Source organism: Balaenoptera ricei, chromosome 18, assembly GCF_028023285.1.
Source record: "Balaenoptera ricei isolate mBalRic1 chromosome 18, mBalRic1.hap2, whole genome shotgun sequence".
Lineage (NCBI taxonomy): Eukaryota > Metazoa > Chordata > Mammalia > Artiodactyla > Balaenopteridae > Balaenoptera > Balaenoptera ricei.
The window spans coordinates 46,735,943-46,759,874 of NC_082656.1; the positions used below are offsets into that span (position 1 = coordinate 46,735,943).

General features: G+C 35.2%; 1 pseudogene; it reads right to left on the minus strand.

Annotated features, from left to right (window-relative positions):
• Window positions 1–344: 344 nt before the first annotated feature.
• On the minus strand, window positions 345–8,058 carry LOC132352429 (flotillin-1-like; annotated as a pseudogene).
• Window positions 8,059–23,932: the final 15,874 nt, after the last annotated feature.

The window sequence follows — 23,932 nt, forward strand, 5'->3', positions numbered from 1 at the left end:
AACCTTCAGGAAATCCTTTAACCTAAGTCAGCAAAGAATTCTAGACAACAGGCTCAGAGTCTAAATTGACTAGAAATTTAAAGTTAAATGAGTTGGGGTGGGGTGAGATGATCAGAAGGCTGGCATGGGGCCCGCAGGGTACTGGAAGTCTTGACAATGTAGAGTTGGGAAGGGGAGAAACTCTTCTGCTCTGAGGCAAGGCACAGACAATTTGGCAAGGAGAGATGAGGGTGGAACACCAGCTGTCAAGGAACATGTTCAGAGAGGCCAGTTGAAGTGCATGCAATAGGGGACCATTCAGGCAACTTGAGCCATGACACTAGGCATCAGTGAAATTTGAGACCTCAGGCTGTTTGCAAGTGCTCGTGGTCTACCTGGGAGCTGCTGACACCTGTGAGTCTATCCACACTCTCAGGGCAGTGGCTCAGGATGTCCAGTACTTCACAGGTCATTCTGGCCACTCCCATGGCTCCACTTCCAAGGGATGCCAGCGTGACCTTATTGGCTGATGTCAAAGGACCACTGGTCTTTCCTGCCACCTGGGGCACCTTCTCTAGCAGCATCAGCTGAGCAGTCTCCTGGACCAGCTGGAAAGTTACTGCTTTCTTGGCCACCTGCTTAGATTTGGCCTGGGACTCTGGCCTCTAGGGCAAAGGCCTCGGTCTCCTCATGCATCCATACAGAAACATCTTCTGCCTCTCTCTGTGTTATCAGCTGAGAATTATCTGTATTGACTAGGTGTTTCAGGCTTGCAGCGCTGGGCTCCCATTGTCCTCTTTTTTTTTTTTTTTTGTTAGTGTTAATTTCTTTATTTATTGAAGTATGGTTAATGTACAATATTATATAAGTCACAATATAGTGATTCATGATTTTTAAAGGTTATACTCCATTTATAGTTACTATAAAATATTGGCTATATTCCCTGTGTTGTACAATACATACTTGCAGCTTATTTTACACATAATAATTTGTACCTATTACTCACCTGCCTCTATCCTACCCCTGCCCTCTTCTCTCTTCTCACTGGTAACCACTAGTTTGTTATCTCTATGTATGTCTGCTTCTTTTTTGTTATATACACTAGTTTGTTGCAATTTTTAGATTCCTCGTATAACTGATATCATACAGTATTTGCCTTTCTCTGTCTGACTTATTTCACTTAACATAATGCCCTTCAAGTCCATCCCTGATGTTGCAAAAGGCAACATTTTATTCTTTTTATGGCTGAGTAGTATTCCATTGTGCGCATGAGTGTCTGTGGGTGTGCATGTGTGTATGTGTGTTTGTGTATATATAACATATCTTTTCTTTAACTGGGCTGAAATTTATTTATTGATTGATTTTTTAATATCTTTATTGGAGTATAATAGCTTTACAATCGTGTGTTCGCTTCTGCTTTATAACAAAGTGAATCAGCTATACATATACATATATCCCCAAATCTCCTCCCTCTTATGACTCCCTCCCACCCTCCTTAACCCACCCCTCTAGGTGGTCACAAAGCACTGAGCTGATCTCCCTGTGCTATGTGGCTGCTTCCCACTAGCTATCTATTTTACATTTTGTAGTGTATATATGTCCATGCCACTCTCACTTCGCCCCAGCTTACCCTTACCCCTCCCTGTGTACTCAAGTTCATTCTCAACCTCTGCATCTTTATTCCTGTCCTGCCCCTAGTTCTTCAGAACTCTTTTTTTTTTTTCTTTTTTTTAGATTCCATACATACGTGTTAGCATACGGTGTTTCTTTTTCTCTTTCTGACTTTCTTCACTCTGTATGACAGTCTCTAGGTCCATCCACCTCACTACAAATAACTCAATTTCATTTCTTTTTATGGCTGAGTAATATTCCATTGTATATATGTGCCACATCTTCTTTATCCATTCATCTGTCAATGGACACATAGGTTGCTTCCATGTCCTGGCTATTGTAAATAGAGCTGCAGTGAACATTGTGGTAGATGACTGTTTTTGAATTATGGCTTTGAAATATGCCCAGTAGTGGGATTGCTGGGTCATATGGTAGTTCTATTTTTAGGTTTTTAGGAACCTCCATACTGTTCTCCATAGTGGCTGTATCAATTTACATTCCCACCAACAGTGCAAGAGGGTTCCCTTTTCTCCATTGCCTCTCCAGCATTTATTATTCGTAGATTTTTTTATGATGGCCATTCTGACCAGTGTGTGGTGATACCTCATTGTATTTTTGATTTGCATTTCTCTAATGATTAGTGATGTTGAACAACCTTTCAAGTGTTTGTTGGCAATCTGTATATCTTCTTTGGAGAAATGTCTATTTAGGTCTCCTGCCCATTTTTGGATAGGGTTGTTTGTTTTTTTTTGATATTGAGCTGCTGCATGAGCTGCGTGTAAATTTTGGAGATTAATCCTTTATCAGATGCTTCATTTGCAAATATTTTCTCCCATTCTGAGGGCTGTCTTTTCATCTTGTTTATAGTTTCCTTTGCTGTGCAAAAGCTTTTATGTTTCATTAGGCCCCATTTGTTTATTTTTGTTTTTATTTCCATTTCTCTAGGAGGTGGGTCAAAAAGGATCTTGCTGTGATTTATGTAAAAGAGTGTTCTTCCTATGTTTTCCTCTAAGAGTTTTATAGTGTCTGGTCTTACATTTAGGTCTTTAATCCATTTTGAGTTTATTTTGGTGTATGGTGTTAGGAGTGTTCTAATTTCATTCTTTTACAGGTAGCTGTCCAGTTTTCCCAGCACCACTTATTGAAGAGACTGTCTTTTCTCCATTGTATATTCTTACCACCCTTATCAAAAATAAGGTGACCATACGTGCATGGGTTTTTCTCTGGGCTTTCTATCTGGTTCCATTGATCTATATTTCTGTTTTTGTGCCAGTACCATACTGTCTTGATTACTACATCTTTGTAGTATAGTCTGAAGTCTGGGAGCCTGATTCCTCCAGCTCCATTTTTCGTTCTCAAGATTGTTTTGACTATTCAGGGTCTTTTGTGTTTCCATACAAAGGTGAAAGGTTTTGTTCTAGTTCTGTGAAAAATGCCATTGGTAGTTTGATAGGGATTGCATTGAATCTGTAGATTGCTTTCTGTAGTATAGCGATGTTCACTATGTTGATTTTTCTCATCCAAGAACATGGTATATCTCTCCATCTATTTGTATCATCTTTAATTTCTTTCATCAGTGTCTAATAGTTTTCTGCATACAGGTCATTTGTCTCCTTAGGTAGGATTATTCGTAGGTATTTTATTCTTTCTGTTGCAGCGGTAAATCGAGTGTTTCGTTAATTTCTTTTTCAGATTTTTCATCATTAGTGTATAGGAATGCAAGAGATTTCTGTCCATTAATTTTGTATGCTGCTACGTTACCAAGTTCATTGATTAGCTCTAGTAGTTTTCTGATAGCACCTTTCGGATTCTCTATGTGGAGTATCATGTCATCTACAAACCATGAGAGCTTTACTTCTTCTTTTCTGATTTGCATTCCTTTTATTTCTTTTTCTTCTCTGATTGCTCTGGCTAAAACTTCCAAAACTATGTTGAACAATTGTGGTGAGAGTTGACAACCTTCTCTTGTTCATGATGTTAGAGAAATGGTTTCAGTTTTTCACCACTGAGAACGATGTTCACTGTGGGCTTGTCACATATGGCCTTTATTATGTTGAGGTAAGTTCCCTCTATGCCTACTTTCTGGAGGGTTTTTATCATAAATGGGTGTTGAATTTTGTCTAAAGCCTTTTCTTCAGCTATTGAGATTATGATATGGTTTTTCTCCTTCAATTTGTTAATATGCTGTATGGCATTGATTGATTTGCATATATTGAGGAATCCTTGCATTCCTGGGTTAAGCCCCACTTGATCATGCTGCATGATTCTTTTAATGTGTTGTTGGATTCTGTTTGCTAGTAATTTGTTGAGGATTTTTGCATCTATGTTCATCAGTGATATTGGCCTGTAGTTTTCTTTCCTTGTGACATCTTTGTCTGGTTTTGGTATCAGGGTGATGGTGGCCTCATAGAATGAGTTTGGGTGTGTTCCTCCCTCTGCTATATTTTGGAAGAGTTTGAAAAGTATAGGTGTTAGCTTCTTTAAATGTTTGATAAAGTTCGCCTGTGAAGCCATCTGGTCTGGGGCGTTTGTTTGTTGGAAGATTTTTATCACAGTTTCAATTTCGATGCTTGTGATTGGTCTATTTATATTTTCTATTTCTTCCTGGTTCAGTCTCAGAAGGTTTTGCTTTTCTATGAATTTGTCCATTTCTTCCATGTTGTCCAATTTATCGGCATATAGTTGCTTGTAGTAATCTCTCATGATCCTTTGTATTTCTGCAGTGTCAGTTGTTAGTTTTTCTTTTTCATTTATAATTCTATTGATTTGAGTCTTCTCTCTATTTTTCTTGCTGAGTCTGGCTAATGGTTTATCAATTTTGTTTATCTTCTCAAAGATCCAGCTTTCAGTTTTATTTATCTTTCCTATTGTTTTCTTCATTTCCTTTTCATTTATCTCTGATCTGATCTTTATGATTTCTTTCCTTCTGCTAACTTTGGGGTTTTTTTGTTCTTTTTTCTCTAATTGCTTTCAGTGTAAAGTTAGGTTGTTTATTTCAGATATTTCCTGTTTCCTGAGGTAGCATTGTATTGCTATAAACTTCCCTCATAGAACCTCTTTTGCTGCAGCCCATAGGTTTTGCATCGTCGTGTTTTCATTGTCATTTGTTTCTAGGTATTTTTTGATTTCCTCTTTGATTTCTTCAGTGATCCCTTGGTTATTTAGTAGTGTATTGTTTAGCCTCCATATTCTTATATTTTTGAAACATTTTTTTACTGTAATTAATATCTAGTCTCATAGCATTGTGGTCGGAAAAGATACTTGATATGATTTCAGTTTTCTTAAATTTACCAAGGCTTGATTTGTGACCCAAAATATGATCTATCCTGGAGAATGTTCTATGTGCACTTGAGAAGAAAGTTTATTCTGTTGGTTTTAGATTGCATGTCCTATAAACATCAGTTAAGTCCATCTTGTTTAATGTATCATTTAAAGCTTGTGTTTCCTTATTTATTTTCGTTTTGGATGATCTTTCCAATGGTGAAATTGGGATGTTAAAGTCCCCTACTATGATTGTGTTACTGCCATTTCCCCTTTTATGGCTGTTAGCATTTGCCTTTTGTATTCAGGTGTTCCTATGTTGGGTGCATAAATATTTACAATGTTATATCTTCTTCTTGGATCGATCCCTTGATCATTATGTAGTGTCCTTCTTTGTCTTGTGTAATAGTCTTTATTTTAAAGTCTATTTTTTCTGATATGAGAATGTTTCTCCAGCTTTCTTTTGATTTACATTTGCATGGAATATCTTTTTCCATCCCCTCACTTTCAGTCTGTATGTGTCCCTAGGTCTGAAGTGGGTCTCTTGTAGACAGCATATATACAGCTCTTGTTTTTGCATCCATTCAGCCAGTCTATGTCTTTTGGTTGGAGCATTTAATCCATTTACATTTAAGGTAGTTATTGATATGTATGTTCCTCTTACCATTTTCTTAATTGTTTTGGGTTTGTTATTGTAGGTCTTTTCCTTCTCTTGTGTTTCTTGCCTAAAGAAGTTCCTGTAGCATTTGTTGTAAAGCTTGTTTGGTGGTGCTGAATTCTCTCAGCTTTTGCTTGTCTGTAAAAGTTTTAATTTCTCTGTTGAATCTGAATGAGATCCTTTCTGAGTAGAGTAATCTTGGTTTTTCCCTTTCATCACTTTAATTATTTCCTGCCACTCCCTTCTGGCTTGCAGAGTTTCTGCTGAAAGATCAGCTATTAACCTTATGAGGATTCCCTTGTATGTTATTTGTTGTTTTTTCCTTGCTGCTTTTAATATTTTTTCTTTGTATTTAATTTTTTATAGTTTGATTAATATGTGTCTTGGCATGTTTCTCCTTGGATTTTTCCTGTGTAGGAATCTTTGCATTTCTGGACTTGATTGACTATTTCTTTTCCCATATTAGGGAAGTTTTCAGCTATAATCTCTTCAAATATTTTCTCAGTCCCTTTCTTTTTCTCTTCTTCCTCTGGGAAGAGAAATAATTAGAATGTTGTTTCATTTAATGTGTCCCAGAGATATCTGAGACTGTCCTCAATTCTTTTCATTCTTTTTTCTTTATTCTGCTCTGTGGTAGTTTTTTCCCCTATTTTATCTTCCAGGTCACTTTTCCATTCTTCTGCCTCAGTTATACTGCTATTGATTCCTTCTAAGAGTTTTAAATTTCATTTATTGTGTTGTTCATCATTGTTTGTTTGTTCTTTAGTTCTTCTAGGTCCTTGTTAAACGTTTCTTGTATTTTCTCCATTCTATTTCCAAAATTTTGGCTCATCTTTACTATCATTACTCTGAATTCTTTTTCAGGTAGACTGCCTATTTCCTCTTCATTTGTTTGATCTCGTGGATTTTTGCCTTGCCCTTTCATCTGCTGTGTGTTTCTCTGTCTTCTCATTTTGCTTAACTTTCTGTGTTTGTGGTCTCCTTTTTACAGGTTGCTTGTTCGTAGTTCCTGTTGTTTTCCGTGTCTGCCCCCAGTTGTTAAAGTTGGTTCAGTGGGTTGTGTAGACTTCCTGGTGGAGGGTACTGGTGCCTGTGTTCTGGTGAATGAGGCTGGATCTTGTATTTCTAGTGGGCAGGACCACGTCTGGTGGTGTGTTTTGGTGGTGTGTCCATGACCTCATTATGATTTTAGGCAGCCTCTCTGCTAATGGGTGAGTTTGTGTTCCTGTCTTGCTAGTTGTTTGGCATAGGATGCCCAGCATTGTAGCTTGCTGGTCATTGTGTGTAGCTGGGTCTTAACATTGAGATTGAGATTTCTGGGAGTGCTTTCGCCATTTGATATTATGTGGAGCTGGGAGGTCTCTGGTGGACGAATGTCCTGAACTCGGGTTTCCCACATCAGAGGCACAGGCCTGACACCTGGCTGGGGCACCAAGACCCTGTCAGCACACAGCCAGGTGAGTGGGGTGTTTCTTGTCTTTTGGGAAGTCTGAGGTCTTCTGCTAGCGTTCAGTAGGTGTTCTGTAGGAGTTGTTCCACATGTAGATGTATTTCTGATGTATCTGTGGGGAGGAAGGTGATCTCCACATCTTACTTCTCCATCATCTTGAAGGTCTCCCTCACCACATCTTCTTTATTCATCTGTTGATGGACACTTAGGTTGCTTCCATATTTTTGGCTATTGTAAATAATGCTGCTATGAACACTGGGGTGCATGTATCTTTTTGAAATAGTATTTTTGGTTTTTTTGGATATGTACCCAGGAGTGGAATTGCAGGATCATATGGTAGTTCTATTTTTAGTTTTTTAAGAAACCTCCATACTCTTTTCCACAGTGGCTGCACCAATTTACATTCCCACCAAGTGTGTACAAGGGTTCCTTTTTCTCCCCTATTTGGCCAACATTTCATTTCTTATTTGTGTTCTGTCATCATTTGAATTAGCTTCACCAGGTCAATTTCTTTTATCCTATTTGAGCTAACTGGAAGTTTACTTTTTCATTCAAAGACTTTAACTAAGATTCTAGAAAGCATCTTCTGATATTGATTTCTTCCCTGCTTCCTACCCTTTTTTCAGTGTATAGGCCTCTTGTTACAAAAATACATCGTGAATTGAAAACAATATAAGGGAATCAATAAAGCACTTAAATGGGGAAAAAAACCCCACACAAATATATTCTGAACTCGAATATCTAGCTCTAGCAAGGCCATTTCCTGCTCCTGCACTGCCCCCTGCTCGGCTGCTCCATCACCTGCACCTGTGCCTCCTGCTCCTCCAGCTGCTGCTTAGTCTAGGCCACGTGAAGCTGATTGGCCAGGTCACCCTGTGCTCAGAGGGTGTTGACCTAGATGTCATACTTGGCCTTCTTCAGCTAGTTGTCCCTCTGCAACTTGGCCATCTCAATCTCACTCAAGTACTGAGCAGACACATTTTTCTGCCTGGTTTGGGCTTTGGACCCCAGTATCTCTTCGCCTCCCTTCCTCAATCTGAGCATCTCTCTGGACTTGTGCTGTTCGAGCCTTCACTGAGGAGTGCAAATAGCTGATCATCATGAATGTCCTTCAGGGTGTAGCTAACCACACTGATAAGTCTTACAGAATTCACAAAAAAAAATAGTTGTTTTTATTACAATAAAAAGTTTAAAGTCTTATTCTTCTCATTGAAAGGTCTGTGTTCCAGTGAATAAATCCCCCTTTAAACATGAGTTTCTTAGTTTTTCTATTACCCTGAAACAGAAACAGCTTAATTTAACTGATTTCAAATTTTTCCATTAATATGTTTTTCTTTTTAATTCAATCAAGGTGATTTTTGTATGATAGCTCAGCATATTACTGTTTAATTTAGTGAACTGAATACTCTTTATACTTCTTTTGGGATGCTCAATTATGTTATTATATTTTGGACATTCTGTGTGATAGATAAACAGCCACATTTTTAGTATTCTTTGTTTCAGTTTAGTGTATGAGAAAAACCTTCCCCAATAACATGATCGGATCCTCATATTCTCTCTACACCTTGATGTAAAATAACCACACATTCCAGAATGAAGAGCCTCCTGTTCCTCCTCTCTCTGCACTCATCTTGTACAGAGAAAAGCTATAATTTCTGACGATGTATAATAATAGATTTGAAGGGGCCAGGATAGGTCATTAATTGATAACTACAATGAGCTTTTGTACATAAGTAACACAACTTGATAAAAATCTGGGAGTAAATTACTCCGAACTAAAACACAGAAGTCAAAAAGTACATGAAATTAGTCAATGAGAGAGGAAGAGTATTCTTTTAAGTTTATTGATCACATATGTAGAGGCTACAGTATATATCTTAGAAATAGTACTTCAGAGGTAATTAATATGAAATATTGTTCTCTTGTTCATTATTATCTTTGAGGTTTAGAAATTTTTCCTTGGAACAATAAGTGGTGAGATGTCAACAGATACATTGTCTATGCAACATTTTTATCCACTAACTATATTAGAAATACATAATTTATATATATATATTACAGTATCTGCTGAAGTGGCCTATATTACTAAAACAAACAGACAAAAACCATGAGTAAGTTCTACAAGTCTAGAATGAAATACTAAGATGTAATATGTAATTGACTTTCCTGTACATATATTTACTAATGGAACAGGTAAAAATTTTTGGTAATTAACTAAAATGATGAAAGCCCTTAAGGGCATTTATTTAAATCAATAAATTTAAAGTGTATTACTGTATTATGATTTCTCTGGTCTCTGTTATCTGAATGTCTATTGATTAAATAACCTGATCATTTAATAAGTATTATTTTGCCTTTTTAGTGACACGTAAAATAGCCACATGTGCTATTTGCTAACACAGAGATGATGTTAATCTGAATAAATACCCACAAAGATAACCAGGAACAGAATTCAGGCAAACAAAATTTATCTCCCTATGATAATAATTATGCTCTCATAATTTGCAATAGCCCAAGGCCACTTTTTGATAACATGCTGAAATAATCCACTTAAGAATTCCCAAATTAGCCTACAAATCAACTTTTAACAAAAAACCTGCCATCATAATGGATCAGATAATAGCCCACACTGGGACTTTTGTATGCCCCACTTTCAGTCAGAACACATGTATTAAACTTTTCCTGTTGCAAGGAAGATGCTGTGAATTTAATTAAGGACCAGGGTATTACAACACAGCAATGTGTTTCAATTCTAATCTAATATGATTTATTCCCAAAAAAAGCTGGACATTTGGTCTAGTCGTTGATTAGATTGGATCAAGTGGGAAGGTATTTTAATTACTCATTGTTTGATTTGCCTCCTTTCTTGGTGGTCAAAAAGGAATAACTATAATATTAATGATAATAAGTAATAATAATACAATATGGCTACCTTAGAAAAAATAATTTAGGATATATTTCAATATTGTTCTTACATTTTATACAGTGAGAAACTAAAAACAAAATGCATTAGAGGCAATAATATTTGAAATAAATAAGAAAAAATAAGACTATATCATTATCTCTTATTAAGAATCAAATGCTAGAATTAAGATAATTAGAATATAAACCCTTATATTTAATAAGACTTTTAGGTAAAATATTCCTGTGAATAATGTTTTCTAATTGAAATAATGTGTATAATATATATTATTATTAGGGAAATCTATATTTACAATCAAATAAGATAAAAAATTTATTGCCATTCTTTGAATAGCAGCAACTCAGGGTTTTTTTTAATCTAAACACTTTGCTGTTACATATTTTCATCAGAAAAAAAAAAAAACACTACAGAAAAAAAACCAAAAAAACTAAAAAACAAAAACCAAAGCACATGCACAAAAAAGCCCACCTCAGTTGTTTACTTTTATTATGCTCCATGCATTGTGTCATTAATAACCATCTAATGCTTGGCCGGGCAGCCAGGTTGGTCAAAAATTTAAACATATACTTTCAGTATGTGGATGTTTTTAGGCTCAGTGAAAGACACATTTTTTTACAAAAATGATTTAATGGGAAAATAAGATTTCTGTGTCCCCTTTTTTTCCTAAAATTTTTTTCAATTTAAGATGTGTATCTGTAACCTATACAGTTTATGTCATTACATATTTATTTTTTACACAAGTATGCTATTGAGCTCTAACAAGAGATTCTAATGACTTCTAATTTCCTCTACATGAAAAAAGTCTAATAAACTATGCTTTGAAATATTTCCCAGTTTCGTGAAATAAAGTTTCTGAAAGCCAATCGGTGCTTCTACCTAAAATAACTAGAAAAGCCAACAACATACAGATCTGACCTGTTTGAAGGAGACAGAAATCTAACAGTGCAGATCAAAATGAGAGGTGCAAAGGCATAGAGCAGGAGAAATCTTGGAATAGTGACTTGGGTGCTATAGCTGCTTCTACTCTAAGAGAATATCCTAATTCTCATTAAAGCAGGAGGTTGAAGATCCAGATCATAGCCCAGAGGGTAGTACTGTGACTGGACAAAGATGGGTAGTACTGTGACTGGACAAAGATGCCGCAAGAATTTCTGGTGAAGATTTGGGGATTTCAAAGACATAACTATTTCTCTCTTAATACATTTGCTAAAGCCTAAAGTTGCTTGAAATCATGACTAAAAGCATTAGCAAAATGTCACTGACAAGCAAACAGGATATTTTTGAAAGCTTCATTAGGCATATACTGGAGTTAAAAAAAACACTAGAGCAATGGTCCACAAAATATAAGAGGATTATAGTTGAAAACCCTGGAAACCCAAAGACAAATCAAAGGTAAACCTAGATTTATAAGGATTGCAATCCAGACTCAATTCAAGACAACCCATAATTAATGAGACTAGTAACCACTCTACTTTCCTAAAAGAAGGAAATGTTAATCATTTCCAAAGGAAGATAACAGTATCTGAAAATTCTAAAGACTTTTTTTTCCCAAATGTTACCATCGTCAAACTTTTCTAGGCTCACATATATACACACACATAAGCATAGAAACATCATGGACCATTTGACTGGAAATGAAAGACAAAAAAAATAGAATTATACTCACAGATGATTCAAGTATTGGGGTTACCTAACAAGGACCTAGAATAATTCTGATTAATATGTTCTAGAATATATAAAAATATGAAAAATAGAAAAATGCATAGATAATTTAACAGGAATCTATAAAGTGAATTTTTAAAACTCTAGATGTTCTAGAACATACAAAATCGAGAACTGTAAAATGAATTTAATAGTAGATTATATACAGCAAAAAATAAAGAGAGAGACAGAGTGGTGAATTGGAAGATAGGTCAATTGAAAGTGTCCAAATGGAAGCACAGACAATAGAAAAAGAAAGAGAGAGAGACAGAACCATTTTTTCTGGCAAAATATAATCTGCTACTCTTCAGCTAAATTTCTGTTAACAGGTGTTTTATTTCCTCATCCAACTCTCAATTTAACTGATACTTGGGGGTAATAAGGGATCTCATAGATCTGTACAACAGTTTTGTTTTTTGTCCAATTGCCTCCAGTGGAATGTCTATATTAATATAAAGACATAACCCAATGAATTGCTTTGAGGCACAATACTTTGTTCTAAATGCTTACTTCTTTTGTTAGGTGTTATTTTGGTCAGAGGATAAGCAGCACCTGATGTAGAGCTGTATCTTCTCAGTTAGGATCCATTTGCAGCCACTTCAGGCTACTGTTAACTATTTCCTGATTCATCTTTACATCATTTCTTTATTATTTCTGAACAGCATTTTACTGCATCAGCATCTTTAGTTTATGGCTAAGCCCACAAACTTATATAGCCCAAGCTCCACTGTGCCTACTCATTTCATATAGCCAAATAGCGACCTCCAAGGATCAGAAGGAAATCCACCTTTGAATTCTAAACTCCAGCTGAATAAGCAACTGTTTTTTTCTTTCCTGGGGTTGGAAGAAGCTACATGATCAAATTTAATTCCCCTCGCATATTCTGCACAGTAATTTCTGTGATTGGATTCCCTTTGGAGTGTTGTTTTAATTTATCCAACTAAGGAGGGTTCATTTGGTTGGCCATAAGAAATAATTCTTTGGTCATGTCACATGCTCTTAAATATTCAAATATCACCTCCTGGGGACAAGATTTAAGTTTTCCTGTACAACCACATATACTTCCCTAATTCTGCCTATTCAAAGTCTTATTCTTCAACTTCTGTAGTCAAATGGTGGTAGGTTACCAATTTAAATATGGAAATGAGATTTGGAAGCTTCCATTGTTAAACTAGCTTGCTTTGTTTAATAAACATAAGTTTTAGACCATTCCGCCAACAAGATAATGAAGTCCTCTGGGGTTCTATTGGTTCCAAAAGGCGAGCTACAACCACCTCATGGATAAAATATGTCCCCCTAAAAATCATCATTAATGATATATTTGTATATTATTATAATATATCTCTAATTGTGTTTCTTGCACTGCAATTGTCTGCAAGTCTCTCAGAAACCCCTTTTTGCTCTGAAACTTACACAGATTCAGATTTATTTCTGGTAACTTTTGTGTAGATGTTAACAAGATCCTCATGTGATATATATGTGTCTACAAAAATCCAAAAAGTCTCCTATAGTGTTGTAGCACTTTATTGTTAGAAGAATGAAGTAAAACAGTTTGTACACTGTATTGTTTATGGAATGTCTTCTGTGACCCATGCTCAAGCTATTCCTAATAATTTAACAAATTAATCTGGTCCTGTATTTTAGATGGTATAATTAACCATTAGTCATGTATCCCACTGCATATTGTACAGATGTTATAACAATTAGTCATATACTTTATTCTATTTCCCCAAATTTCTTGGCTATCTTTTCTGAAAAAGGTAATGCTGTATTATAATCAATGTAGTTAATCAACTTACTTTTGATGGCAATCAAGTCTATGCCTCATTTCATCAGGTCATTAACAGTATACTGGAAAATTCAGACACCCTATGAGAAGAGCAGTGAATAATCTCCTCAGATGTTTCCACCAAAAATCAATCAATCAATCGAGAGATAAAGTAAAAAAATAATGAAAGAAAGAAAGAAAGAGAGAGAGAGGGACAGACAGGGCAAAGCAAGGAAAGAAAGGAAAAGAATTTTAAAAAAAGGAATATGTGCTTGGCTTTCTTCAAAATTGAGATAGAACATAAAAGGAAACCTTAGCCAACTCTACAACATCCTAACAGTCAATTTTATACTTTAGCTTGTCATCATAGCAGGCAGCAGATGCTATTAGAGAAACTATGTAATTCAAGTCATAAGAGTGAACATTTACTTTTCAGGAACTATCTAGTTTTCCTAGAGGGCAGTGGGAACTCTTGTTAAGTGGAGATATTTTGAATCTAGTATGCCTACTTCTGCTATTCTTCTTTGAATACAAAATTTCTGCTTTCAAAAATTCCAAAAAGTTTTTTATTTAGCACAATAATAAAACAAAGTTTAGACTTGCCCAATATCCAACTATAAGTATTCAATGCTGATTTATTGCATTTATGGTCTCATTCATTCCAATTGTGTCTTCTGGTACTGGTGACATTACCACACCATGGTACAGGATAATATATATTTTCACCATAACATTGGTGACAGCTGCCATAGTATGAATTTACATTCCAGATTTCAGTTTTAACCATGTGATCATATCCCCTTGTCTTCCAGTATATGGTGTATCAATATCTATTCCCACAAAAAGTTTTCTTCTCTACCCAGCCTGTTTAATTATAGTATACAATCTTGGAGCCCTTGCTGGAGATTTAATGAAATTATATTGATCCTCAAATCATATCTTTCATCCTCTATTACTACCACATTGAAAGATTAAGTTTCTTCAGTACCCTGTTCTGATATCTTGGTGTGTTGTGTGTGTGTGTGTGTGTGTGTGTGTGTGTTTCTCCTTTAATGTGCTTGAATTTAAATGTATCTGAGATGAGATAAAGGGAACATATTTGGCAGGTTCTTTTAGCTGCTGTGCTGCCTGCCAGGGGTTGGTTTTCCTCCATCCAGATGGCAATAATGTGCCACTAGCTTTTTGTAGCAATCACATCAATCTCCTCCTTTTTAATTATTTCATTATTGATTAAATATATATTGCCCCTCAATTTAGCATTCTTATTTCCATTATCATTATTTTTGCAGCAACCATTCTCCTTTTAAATGACTCAAACATCGTTAATACCCTTAAAGACCATGTTTTCATAGTAAATAGCATGTTGGCCCAGGTTCTAGTATGGTCTCTTGCTCTCTTAAAAGGAGAGTTGAATAAAGGTCCACGCATGGGGTGATGGCTACTGATATCACAGCTTCTACAACTGGTTAGATCAGAGGCATATCATTTGTCTTGCTTCATTACTCATCACTGCACATTCCATCTTATGTAATTGGTAGCTACAACTGTGTTACTATTGTAACAAATTACCAAAACTTAGTGTCTTAAAAATATGCTTATTATCTTACAGTTCTGAAGTCAGAAAAGCAAAATGGGGTTTATTTGGCCAAATTCAAGATATCAGTAGAGCTATACAGTAAGTCCCTTACATACAAACCTTCAGGTTGTGAACTTGCAAAGATGTGAACATGTGTTCATATGTCCAATCACATAAGTTAGTTCATGTGTCTAGTGTACTTGTCACATGTGTGCATCCTCTACAAGTCATTGTGCTTTCGTGTACTTTACTGTAATGTACTGTACTGTATAGAGTACAGTAATATAGTATCTTTATTTCAAGCCCAGGATGTCTGGAAGCAAGCATAAAAGTGGCGGTGATATAGCTGATACTGCTAAGAAGTGCCAAGCAGTGACGATGGGAACAAAAGTGGAAATAATTGAGAGAGTGGAGCGATGCAAAAAGATAGCTTGCCCTCTGTCTCCTATTGCTGATGATCCTTCAGCTCTACTATCTCCCACCTCCTCTCCCTCCTCCAGTCAGTAACTCTTCTCGCCTGCTCACTCGATGCCAATCCCTGTATGCCAGCTGTTGTACTGTACTACTGTATTTTTCAAGGTACTGTACTGTAAGATTATAAATGTTTTCTTTATTTTTTGTGTTTGTTTGTTATGTATTATTTGTGTGAAAAGTATTATAAACCTATTACAGTACAGTACTATTTAGCCAATTATTTTATTTGGGTACCTAGGCTAACTTTGCTGGACTTATGAACAAACTGAACTTACGAACATGCTCTCGGAATGGAACTCATTCGTATGTAGGGGACTTACTGTACTCCTTCAAGATGCTCTAGGGGAGAAACTATTTACTTCCCTTTTCCAGCACTGGAAGCTGCCTGCATTCCTTAGCTCATGGCCACTTCACTCCAATTGACATCTGCTTCTATCATCATATTTCTTTCTCTGATTCTGACCCCTCTGCCTTCCTCTAATAAAAACCCTTGTGATGACATTATTTCCACTCAGATAATTCAGGAAAATCTCAAGGTTCTTAACTTAATCTGCAGATGCTTTTGCCATACAAGGTAACATATCCACAGATTTAGGAAACTGTAGAAAAGGCATCTTGTGGGGGAGGAATGTTATTCTTCTTGTCACAGTTTCAAATATGTCTCAACTTTCTCTTTGTTTGATCTTGTTTACTTTGCCTTCCATGTCAGTGGATGTATTACCACTTAAGAGACTGGAAGCACCAAAAACTAATATCTCAGAGCCATTTTCTACTTTTTATGTCCCCCTTTATTTGCAATCTACCTGCAATGCCCATTCTGCTTTTTAAGGAGCAGTGGTCATAGGTTTGGATGGGCAATCAGATTCATGAGAGTAAATAGGCTTCTCTCCATATCAAGTGTACTTAGCTAAAAGCTAAGAATATCAATATTCTCTGAGGGTGAGGTAACCAACATAGAATAGCTAAAGTATAAGACCTGTAGTGGCTATTTCCAAAGGCCCAGATATCCTACAGTCTAGATGTGTGTAATTATGAGAGATTAACATAACTTGAGGAAGAGGTCCGCTCAAAGAAGCCATGGTTTCCTTTCAGCGATTTTCCTTAGCAGCTCACATTATTCCCTCAAGGCTATGTTACTAGCTAGTTGCAAAATTCTCAAGGGATACATAATAATGTCCATTTTTTAGTGCAGCTGCATCTCACCATATCCAGTTATTCATTACTTGATAAACAACATTGACAATGAGATACAGATGCTAATTCAATACATAGCCCTGGGCTGGATTCTCATTTATCATTGAACCAATACAATCAAATTCCTAATAGTTCTCTGAGTTGATGTTTTAAGAGATTTAATCAAGAATTGACTCCTCAGGTATCCTTGATGTTGGAGGAAAGACTACCAAAACAGTTATACCCTTTCCTTCTAGTATCTTTCAGCAGATTTTGGAAATGTGTGTTCATTATCATTTCAAATATTGGCTTTCTGTATTCTCTCTCCTCACATTCTTGAATTTCAATTACCCATGTTTTAGACTTTCACTGATTTCCACAATTCTCTAGTCTCCTCTCTCTCTCTCCCATCTTACATGTTCTACATTAAAAAAATATTTTAAATATTTTATTGAAGTTAGTTGATTTACAATGTTGTGTTAATTTCTGCTGTACAGCAAGGTGATTCAGTTATATATATATATTTATATATATATATATAATTTATTTATTTATGTATTTATTTATTTATTGTTTTTCATATTCTTTTCCATTATGGTTTATCACAGGATATTGAATATAGTTCCCTGTGCTACACAGTATGACTTTGTTTTTTATCTATCCTATATATACTAGTTTGCATCTGCTAACCCCAAACTCCCACTCCATCCTTCCCCCACAGCCCCTTATAAGTTCTACTTTTGCTGTTACTGACACTCCTTTCACTGAGAGGTGGGGTCTATATCCCCCTCAACTGAATCTGAGGTTGGCCTTGTGGATTGCTTAGAACAGCAGTCCCCATCTTTTTTGGCACCAGGGACCGGTTTTGTGGAAGACAATTTTTCCACAGACTGGTGTTTCAGGCGCCTGCTTTCACCCACCTGCTGCTCATCTCCTGCTGTGCGGCCTGGCTCCTAACAGGCCGTGGACCACTACTTGTCTGCAACCCCGGTGGTTGGCGACCCCTGGTTTAGACCCTTGGAGTATGGCAAAAGGGATACTCTGTGGCTTTTGAGGACAAATCATAAAAAGTACATAGATTCTACCTTCCTCACTTTAAAGATATTTGTCCTGGGAACCCAACCACCATCCTATGAGGAAGAAAACTTGGGGAGTCTACATGTATAGGCCCAGGTGGTAAGTTAACAAGGTTCTTCCCACTGTCAGCCAGCATCCTCCTTCAATCATGTCAGTTAGAGAGCCTTCAGATGATTTCAGCCTCCAGTCTTGGAGTCCTCCCTCTCAGGCCTCAGATATCATGGAGCAGTGATAAACGATCTCCATTATGACCTTTCTGAATTCTTAACCAGTGTTATTCAGGAGCACAATAGATAACTGTTTTATGCTGAAATTTGCTCACAGTCTTGAGGTAAACTTTGAAGTAATTTGCTACACAGCCATAGTAACTAGAATAGGAGATGGTAAGAGAATGAAGGGCTGGCTGCCTCAACTGGGTGAATGTGTACTTCATCTGAATGTGAGGAATGGTGAATAGCAAATCCTTTGGAAAGGTGTCATAAGTGTTGGTGGGAGTGGGAGACTGTGTTGGGGGAATCATGGGATCATAAAATTTTCTCTGTCTCCTACATCACATAATATTTGCCATTACCTTGGCAGATCCAATTACACCAGGAGAGAGACTGCACTTATTATCCAGCAGAAGAAGACTTTTTCTCAGGACACTATTTTAATTTCTCAGAATAAAACAAGAGTAGGCTGAAGAGTGACCTTCCTTCAGAGCTTAAACTAGAATTGATGATATGTGCACCCAACTTCCTAGTGGTAAAGGCAATCACATTATATTTTAATTTCCTAATACTACTCCTTCCAGAAGCCAAACCAAAAAGAAAATTCTGGTAGGTCTATTCCTGAAACTTGCCCTGTGGATAGCCAGTACAGATGGCTTAATCAGAGACTCTCATTCAGAATGCCAAGTCTGTATAATGATAGGTAAAATATAGAAAATTAGGGGAAGTTGTCAGAGAAAGTAAGGAAGCCCATAAATGGAGAATGATGCTGAGAAAGGATACCATCACTCTCTTCAAAGAGCTCATATCAGAATAAGAGAGTATTCAGAGTTGTTTCTCTCAGTTGTGGTGCCAATTCATGGCCAGTTCTCAAAGACACCCCTGATTTGTTATCCTTTTAGAAGAATTGAATGGATTCAAGCTATGAAATTTACCCAACAAGTATATTTTGATGATTTGAAGGAAAGACATCAAACTGTGTCCAGCGATATTCTGCTTGAATATAGCAGTGTAAAAATTTTCATTTAGGTTACATTTTTATTATTTTTATAATTTTGGTTCTTATTCGGCCTGGAGATAAATCTTCCCTCTAAGCTTGACTGGATTTACTCTGACTGGCAGATGACATCTGATGCATGTGTTGCTGTGAATCAGAATGACATTCTGTTCAGACAATTTTACAGGTATGAAGGACAACACATTTTCTGGGTGACATAATTCTAATAGGCAAATACATTATACTTAAATTACTTCAATGCCACAAGTATTCAATGGACACAGCACTTGTAGAGGCTTAATCAACATGTGCCCCGATTCATAAGAGGGCCTTAGGGATCTTGGGAATTAGGCTGAATGTGTGGATCCAAAGGACGATTTATTATCTAGAGGTTTGGGCACAATGATGATGACAAGGTAAGTCCAGGAAGGAGACCTTAATGTCATTCACTTCTAGAAAATTGAACATGTTTGTTAGTTAACCTAGTAAGCTGATAAAGCTAAGTGCAACTATTTGAAATCTAATAAGGCATTAATCTCATTGAAAATCTTGGAGAGGGTGTATATTTTAATTAAAAAAAAATTTTTTTTAACAAGCATGTTAACTTCAACGTGCTCTGATGTGTTTAAAAGACATGGCTGGGAGGGCTGGAGGCTCAGGATAATGAGGTCAATGTTGGGGAATCCTATGGTCTTATGGTCTTATCTATCATTAGATAATGCAAAATCTTCACTACCATTGTTTTATTTACTGCTACATATTCTTGGCCACTGTGCCTGGAACTTCTGTTTTCTCTGGTACAATTATTTGGAACAGCCAGATTAAGGAACAACATGTTGACTCCATTTAAGGTAGGTGGGTGACTTTGGAAACATGCATCAAAGAAAACATTGTCTTTGTAGCTTGGTTATAGTTATATTCCAGATAAGATGGAACTTAGAGTTTACAGAGCAGTGATCTCTAAGGTTTCTAAGTTAGGAAAAATAGAGTATATGGCAAAGAATATTTTTGTTTAGTTTTTTCTCCAAAAAGAAATAAAACAATGACATTAATAGTAACTAATATGTGGTATGTTAATCATTATATTAATACTTATTCAACAGCTTTATAGGGTAACAAAATTATTTATGGTCCAAATGTATAGTCAAATAAGAATATAAGTCTAGAGAAAATGATCCTCCAGAAAAACATATATTTTAAATAGTTCACTTAAAATTCAAACTGATATATTATACACGGACACTAATAATAGAAGGAGGAAGAAATAAATTTAGCTTTGGGAAAGTAACATACAGTTAAATGCTTCTATCAACATCTGTAGAAATTTGCAAATAATAGTAGGTAAAATTTTATGAAAAATAGACCAGTTAGTAAAGGAATATCAGAAATCTCATCAGGGATATCTTTAATGTGTTTGAGGCTAAAATTCTAATTTTGTAGACTTTTTTTCCTTTAAGAATTATTTTTAACTATCTGGATAAACTATAGCAAGGATAGCAAGGATTGGGGTGGAGGTAAACTGGAAAAAATGGATTAAAAGAAGGTTCTAAGATCTTTACTCTAGTTTCAGATGCGAGAAGATTTTGCCCGTGTTTGTATACATTGTATAACCTTTACTCATGGAATTACTCAGGGCTGACCTAAATCTACTTTATCCAAGACAAGGGAAACTCTGAACAAAGACTATATGCAAATCCAACCATTGTTAATTCCTTGTTGATATTTTTTATTGAGTAATGAGTAACTGGGAAGGATGAGATGCAGCTTGCCTGGGGAAAGGAAGCAAGTCACAGTTCCCCAAGTGGGCTATGTGACTAAGCCAAAAGGATCTTATGTGGATGGGTTTCTGAAGCTGAGATTGTCTACCAACACTCAGTATTGTAAACACCCACATCCAATATGGAAAGACTGGGACGTCAGACCCTATGCATGGGAGTCAGAAGATCATTTCTGTGCTGTTACTGAACATTCTTTGATGTTTCCTCTTTTGTATCTTTTCTTAAAGCTCAGTAAATGTGGTGTCAGATGAAACTATTGTTTTTTTGAATTGTATAGTCAAGCTGAATTGAATACTACTGCTGTAAATAGAGCAGAATGGGCTGTGTGATCAATCCATGGAATAAAGATTGTCTACCATTCATAAATCAAATAATTACAAAAATATAAAGACATTATAGCAAGACAACCAGAAATCAAGACACCATCTTAAAACAACTCAGAAAAAATATATACATCACTGTCAAAGGAGATGTGACATGACTGGCAGCAGAGTTTTCAAGAATATCGACATTTATTTCAAGTAACATAGATCATCTACAAAAAGTGATTATATTTGCTAGTCCATAAAGCAAGTACCAACAAATTTCGCCATATTATAATTATTCACAGTACGATATCTGACCAAATTGACCATAGACTGGTCAATAAACCAGTCTCAACAAGGTTCAAAGCACTGAAATCATGCAGAACACTATATATTGTCATATAATTTCAAAAAGAAAAGTAACAGCTGATATTTTAGTCATTTAGTTAAATTGATATGGGGGAATACTTTGTCATGATGGAAATATTCTTAAACTAGATTGCAGGGACATTTGTGTACTATGTATATAAACTCAATTCTTATAGCTATAAGGACATTTTTCAGGTCAGTTAAGCCCTCAATTCCCCAAACATGGTTTTACTCTGAGTTCATTAAGTGTTGAAACTTAAACTTACCTACAATGTGATTTTAAATATGTAAGTGTCTAGAGTGGATAGAATACTTTATTGATAAATAAAATGTAGTATCAAGTTTAGAAATATTGATGACATAAAGAAGCAGAGTTTTTCCAGAATTAGTAATATGCTTAATAGTTTTACATGTCTTATTATAATGGATGATATCAATCATTTAAATTGAAATAATTGCCATTATTTGAGTACATTTAGTTAAATTTAGAAATAATTATTGTCCTTTTAACTTTTTATTATGGAATTTTTTCTTTCAAACTTAATAATAGAATAAGAGAGAAAAGTCAGTAAGATCATTTTTAAGAATAAGATTTATTCAGAATGATGCAACATCAGAATGATTCCAAAGGAGAATTCTACTTTGAAAAAGTATAGATTTAGCAAAAGGGATCTGCAAAATTTCAAATAATTTTGAGAATAGGCAATCAAAAGAGAATCTTAGAAAATAAAGAAATTATTCCTGTAGGTTAGCTGTCTCTGGGTGTTCGGATAGTAATATGGGTTTAGAGAAAAAAGATAGGGAGGAACAGCAGAGTTGATGCTATTTTAGAGTAAGTGTGACAGTTTTTCAATTCTCTAGGGACTCTTGCCAGAGACAAAAAATATAGCAAACCCCAGCTACGCATCAACAACTTTAACAATTATTACCAATTCGACAGTTTTTTTTTCATTTGTATTCACCTACACATTTATGTATTTAGTTATATATATATATATATATATATATATATATATAGTGTATCATTCATTCATTTGCCTATTTCATTTAATTACCTTATTTAGTTAGGTCATCTATTTGTTTTTGTTGGAGTATTTACAAAATATATCAGCAGGATAATATTCAATAGGCTAAAACTAAGTCTCTGAAAGGTAAGAACTTTTGTTTAAACATACACTCTATGCCATTATCATACACGAAATTACTAAAATAATTTGTTAATATCATCAATATCCAGTTCATAATCACAGCTCTTATTATATTAAAAAAAGTATGTCTGAATTAGGATACGAGAAAGAAGTCTACATATTAAAATTAAATTATATATATATATAAAATCATTTTTATTTTCTAATAATCCCTCTTCTTTTATTTTCCAAAGCCATTAATTATTGAAGAATCAGGCCATTGATATTGTAAAAGTCCCCACTTTATTAATAATAGGCTAATTAAAAAGTAAAGTTTTTTGAAAGATGTAAACATCCATTATACAACGTATATCTAATGATGTCACAGAGCTTTAATATACTAAAATTATAACAAAAGAATCTACTGAATTTTAGTACAGAATATTTTATAAAGTAGCAATAATGCACTAATAGCCTCTGAGGTATATCAAGGAGCAAAAAGAAGCTCACGTGTAAAACTAAGCTACTGACATTCAACTATTTGCAGTTATTGTCATTACCCAACCAGATAAGAAATAATTGTCAACACTGCCAAAATTTAAAAATATTATATGAATTAATAAGGGAAACATATTACTATCATTCACAAAGAAAGGATTATTAGTTACTTTTACTGTACAAATTCTGTTTAAATTCAATATAAAAATCAGATTAACAAAAGCAGGGAAATTAGAAGATTTCACATAACATTGGAGGTAATATTTAGAAGACCCGTAGAATTCTAATTATGACAATATAAAATGTCAGCTTCATGCTAAATATTTATATAAATTAGGAGTCCTTCAAGTGTTCTGAAAATATTGAACTTTTCCTTGTATACAGAAGTAGAAATATTTTAAGAATATAGCTTAGTACCTAACTATTTTATGGACTTTAAACAGGGTAGCCATATATTTTATTGTCCAAATCAAGATAAACTATCATTTTATAAAGTTTTATAAGATGACCATATGGTTTGTTATCTAGTGATTGATTGTGGAAGGGAATATTCCCTTAGATTTAAGAAAAAACTATAAATTATATTCTTAATTTGTTTTCAGTCTTTTAAATTGAGCTAAATCTTCACATTCCTAAATTAACCATTTTAACAAGAACAATTCAGTGCCACTTAATACATTCAAAATGGTGTGTAACTACCATTTCTACCTAATCCCAAAACAGTTTTATCATCTCAAAAGGAAACCCTATACCCATTAAGCACTTGATCACCAGCCCCTTCCTCCAGCCCCCAGAGGTCACCATTTGAACATGTGGAAATAGTATGAATTCTTGTAGAAATTATTTCCTAACATAGGAAATGTTTGAAAGAATATTATACATTTAAAATAATTATATGATAACAAGGAAAATAAAAATTTTGCAAACTGTGTAAAGATACCACATAATGATACGCATTATGATGCTTAGCAAGGTGAGAAAACTCTAAGAATTTTGCC